We start from the raw sequence: 5,478 nt of genomic DNA, 5'->3' as shown, positions 1-5,478 counted from the left end.
GCGTGCGCGAGGGGAGGGGGCGGTGTCCGGGGGGCGGGGCGAGCGCACAAAGCCGGCCTCTCGGAGGAGCGCTACGGGCAGCGGCAGCGTCCAGAATGCCTCGGGCCGGCCCAACGCTTTAAAGGGACAGCACGGGGCGCGTGCTTCCCGCTTAAAAGCTTTAATCCCCGAATTTGGCTGGTGCAGGCCCTCCTAATGTACTTCCTAAAAATTGAAGTACAATGATACATACAGGAAAGTGCTAGTGTGCCCTCGCGTTTCCACAGACGGCACGCCCTGCACACAGACACAAGCGGCCCTCCGGGACCTGCGCAGATGGCGTCGCCCGGCGTTGTCCCCGGAGTCGAGTCGGGCCGGGGCACCTCCCCGGGCGACCAGGCCCCTTCTTGATCATCGCTGGTACGGATGAGAGCAGCGGTGGGCATTTGGAAAGCACCCGGGACCGCTCCCGGGCGCAGTGCCCCCATGTGGCTTCCCACCCCAGGCGGGTAGGACGACTCCTGCCCATTGGGAAGACCAGGAACCTGCGCGTTCGTTCACAGGGTTCGGAAGCCCGGGCTGCGCCTTCCCGCGGGGCCGGCTGCCGGGCTGCGGGCGCTTCCCGCCTCTGCATGCAGAGCCCGCGGTGCACGAACTTGCTCCCCGCCAGCCCCGCGGACTGGCAGAGCCGCGCTGGAGTCACCCGCGCCCGCTCCGCAGTGCGCAAACTCACTTCGCAGCGGGCTCTCTGGGGGCCAACCCTTCCCTCCTGGGCGGGCATTTTCTCCTCCAGGTACAACGGGGTGGTCCCCAGAGGAGGACTCAGGGTCTTAAGGAGAAGCTGAGGCCCGGTCCTCTGGCCTCGACGACTGCACATTCTCGCCTGCTTCACTTCGTAGAGCCTTGGAGGTAGGCACGGCCTCCCTATCCCCTCAGCCAGGCCTGTGGGTAGAATAACGCAGTCCCTTATTCTCCAGTTAAAAATGGGAACACAGAATATGACACAGGAACCCGTGCAAACAAAAGGACAGAGCATTTGAAATAAAGATGCCAAGGAGGGTGAGGTGAGCGGTCATCAGAGAGGTGGAAACGGAAGACTGGCAGTTGGTCTGGAGTCCCCTTCCCAGGAAGGACACAGAGAAGGCGAGGTCCCTGTCTGGTCCTTCAGGGCTCCAGGTGGATCTGTGTGCCCAAAAGGCTTGATCCCTTGGGCCAAGTGCCCTGGAGCATGGAGTAGTGACAGTCACAGGTTAGCAAACCCAGTTCGGAGAAAGAAGCTCATCTCTATCTTTGTCCACCTGGCCGCCTGGGCCGGAATCCCGAGCCCCTGACACGCTGCTCTCCCCTCCACCCCACCTCAGCTCTCAGATCGTCCACTTCTCTCCCTCCTCACCCCAGCCCTACCTCCCACCCGGGTCTTTTCTAAACCTGCAGACAGAGAAACTCCTAAAAATCCAGCTCTAATCTGTCACTCCCCAGTTTAAAACTCAGAACCAGCTTCCCACTGTCCTCAATTCCCAAATTCCCACTGCCCAATTCGGGTAAAGTGCTTACCAGACCCCACCTCCTCTTCCAAACTACCACCGCCTCCCAAACTGCAGCCCCGGTTCCAGCCCCAAAACAAAAGTATTTCCAGTCCTTCAGCCCTCCAGGCAAAGCAAGATAAGGGGCTGGACCCCAGAACTCTCAGAACTCAAACCAGGTTCCCAGCTTCCACTTCCAGGTGAATTGATCTCACCACCCCATCCCACCCCCAGGAGATAGAGCCTTCTAGTAAAAATGAAATAATCCCACCGGGCGCGGTGACTCACGCCTGTAATCCCAGTACTTTGGGAGGCTGAGGGGAGTGGATCACCTGAGGTCGGGATCACCTGAGTCTGAGGCTGAGGCGGGTGGATCACCTGAGGGTGAGGCAGGAGGATCGCTTGAACCCAGGAGGCGGAGGTTGCATTGAGCCAGGATCGTGCCACTGCACTCCAGCCTGGGCAACAAGAGCAAAACTCCGTCTCAAAAAAAAAAAAAAAAAATTGTTCAGAGAAACAGTTCCATTTACTAAGTCACTTCCAGCGTGTTTGTTCCTCTTCTGTGATTCTTATTTTCTCTTCTATTTTCACCTGCGATATTTTTTCCTGAGCCTGACAACAGTTTGGTAGGTTATAAGAGGATTTAAAACTTAGTAAGGCAAATTACTTGCCTTTGTTAAATTCTCTTCCTTGCCGGCGTTATATGGTTTCAGAATTTTAGCTATGACTGCAGGGCTGGATTGCAAAAATTGCTGAACGGGGTTAGAGGATTTTCCTTTTTTTTTTTTCTTTTTTTTTTTGAGACAGAGTTTCGCTCTTGTTGCCCAGGCTGGAGTGCAATGGGGTGATCACTGCAACCTCTGCCTCCCAGGTTCAAGCAATTCTCCTGCCTCGGCCTCCTGAGTGGCTGGGATTACAGTCATGCGCCGTCACGCCCGGCTAATTTTGTATTTTCAGTAGAGATGGGGTTTCACCACGTTGGTCAGGCTGGTCTCGAACTCCTAACCTCAGGTAATACACCCGCCTTGGCCTCCCAAAGTGCTGGGATTACAGGCGCGAGCCACCATGCCCAGCCTTCTCTAAACAATTTTTATAAATACAACATTTCAGCCCGGCACAGTGGCTCACGCCTGTAATCCCAGCACTTTGAGTAGCCAAGGTGGGCAGATCACAAGAACAAGAGATCGAGACCATCCTGGCCAACCTGGTGAAACCCCCATCTCTACTGAAAATACCAAACAATTAGCCAGGCATGGTGACGGGTGCCTATAGTCCCAGCTACTCGGGAGGCTGAGGCAGGAGAATTGCTTGAACCCAGGAGGTGGAGGTTGAAGTGAGCTGAAATCGCACCACTGCACTCCAGCCTGGCAACAGAGCGAGACTCGCTCTCATAAATAAATAAATACAAACATTTCTAGAAGGTTTCTCCCCACCCGCACTCAAGGACCTCTGATCACCCCTGCAATCCAGGCCTGCTGGCCACCCTCCTCACTGACCCGGGTCCCTCCACCAGGCTCTCCTCCCCAGGGCAACCCCGACCATCCAGTGTCCACTTGGGCCTCCCTAAACCTGATGAGTCTTCCGGCTCCCAGCTCCTCCACAGTGAAAACATCTTCCATTGTAATTCCTGGGTCAGTGTCCCCTGGGTCTGGCTGAATTGAGTCTGACCCTCATCACAGCACTCTGGACACTTGGCCCAGGAGGGTGGGGGTGACATGTAGCACTGAGGAGCACTTGTGTACCCAACTCTGTGTTCAGTTTTTGTTACATTTAGTACCTCCTTGCACCCTCCCAACAAGCCTGTGACATGATGCCTTTATTATCTCCTTTTTACAAGGAGGAAACCAAGGCTCCAAGAGATTGAGAAGCTGCCCAAGGACCCACAGCTAGTGGGCACAACCAGGGAAGTGAGCCCTGGTTCTAGGCAGGACCCACATGCCCGCCAGTCCACTCTCAGTGCTTCCAGGAGTGGCCTCTTCAGAGACGGTGCCTGTGGGATCAGGAGCAGGCTGGCACGACTCTGAGGTTGCAGCAGGGCGGAAATGCAGAACACCAGCCTCTTTTAGGACTTGGGGCTTTCGAAGAACCGTGTTGTCACCGAGTGACTAGTATTTCTTCGGGGCCGAACTCTGAGAGGGAGGGCCACCAGCAGCGATGGACGAACGGCCCATGGCAGGAGTGCTGGTGTCCTCAAAGCAGGCAGCCCGGGAGCACTGGCTCCTTCATGGCCAGCCCAGAGCTTTGGGGGGCAGCAGATTCCAATGGCAGTTGATTTGAGAGGGTGGTGGAAGCTGAGGGATGGAGGAACGCCCAGGACCCAGGGTTTCCCGGAGCCACTGACCAGATTTCCAGGCTGGTGGGCCACCTCGACCTCGCCACGGTGCAGGGAGCTGTTGCTGCTGCCTGGAAATGCTAAGGCTGCCTGCCAGCCCAGGTCAGTGGGATTTTATGTTAAATTCCTTTTCCCCTGGTAACTCTGCCAGGGCAGCCAGTTGGGGGATTCGTGTTACCATCTCCCCATCCCCAGGATCTCCCCGTGGACCCACCAGGGCCATGTGGGCCTTCACCTGACAGGTTTATGCTGATTGGCTACTCTCAACGCTTCACCTGACAGCTTTATGCTGATTGGCCACTCTCAACCCTTCACCTGACAGCTTTATGCTGATTGGCCACTCTCAACCCTTCACCTGACAGCTTTATGCTGATTGGCCACTCTCAACCCTTCACCTGACAGCTTTATGCTGATTGGCCACTCTCAACCCTTCACCTGACAGCTTTATGCTGATTGGCCACTCTCAACCCTTCACCTGACAGCTTTATGCTGATTGGCCACTCTCAACCCTTCACCTGACAGCTTTATGCTGATTGGCCACTCTCAACCCTTCACTGACAGCTTTATGCTGATTGGCCACTCTCAACCCTTCACCTGACAGCTTTATGCTGATTGGCCACTCTCAACCCTTCACCTGACAACTTTATGCTGATTGGCCACTCTCAAGCCTTCACCTGACAGCTTTATGCTGATTGGCCACTCTCAACCCAGGCATCCAGAAAGCCACTTCCAGTCCTCACTGTACCACTGTCCTTCTCTTCTTCCCCTGGCCTTAGCTTCCCGGTACAGAAACAGCAGGGTAGACGGAGGAGCCCATCTTGTTCTTGACAAGGAATGTGCGGTTTCTTCCTTGTGTCAGATTCTCTCCTTCCACTCCGTTCTCCTTCCCACTAACCTCGTTCTCCGTTCATCATGTCCCCTCCCCTGGCCACCCTCTAAGGTGACCCCTGTAGATTGCCCCTGTCTCCAGTGATGACACTCCACTTTGACTGGCACAGCCCCAGTTCCAGAACCAGAGTCCCTGCCCCTGGCAGCCCCTCAATCCCAAGGAGACCCGGATGGTTGGTCACCCGAGTTGTCTCTTCCTTCAGGCCCCTCCATCCTTGCCAGCATCCTGGCCCTCACCAGGGGCCGCTCCCTTGTCCACCTCCCTCACTACTGTGGGCTCACGAGAGAGGGACACCCTGTCCACCTCGGTGCCTGCCAGGAGGGACGCATGGCAGGTGCTTAATAAAGACCCTCACAATGAATGAATCGTGGCATGTTCCCTTCCGCTTCCTGTTGGGATTTAAACCTATGTTAAACTTGCTTAAAAGTCCCTACGATCGTCTGCCTGCCCCACCCTCCACCCCACTCCAGGCCAGGGTGTCCCTGGGGACCGCCCCCCTCTTCCCCCAGGTGGTGCTGGGAGCTCAGCCGCGCCTGCTCAGAAGCGATGCAGGCATCAGTCTGGGTGGGTCAGGCCCAGCTGGGCGGGTCTCCCAGCGAGAATTCTAGGAATGCGGCCCTGGTTTCCAAAGCCAGGCTGCACCTGGTGCAGTCTGCAAATTCCCCTCCCCACCTCGGGTTCTCTGCAGCAGTGGTGGCGGCAGCGTAATCCCACTGGTTACAGAGTCCCGGCAAAGACCACTGTGAAAGACACAG

Source organism: Chlorocebus sabaeus, chromosome 12, assembly GCF_047675955.1.
Source record: "Chlorocebus sabaeus isolate Y175 chromosome 12, mChlSab1.0.hap1, whole genome shotgun sequence".
In the NCBI taxonomy this organism is placed as follows: domain Eukaryota; kingdom Metazoa; phylum Chordata; class Mammalia; order Primates; family Cercopithecidae; genus Chlorocebus; species Chlorocebus sabaeus.
The sequence above is the reverse complement of the archived record's forward strand: the minus strand, read 5'-3'. Positions refer to the sequence as shown.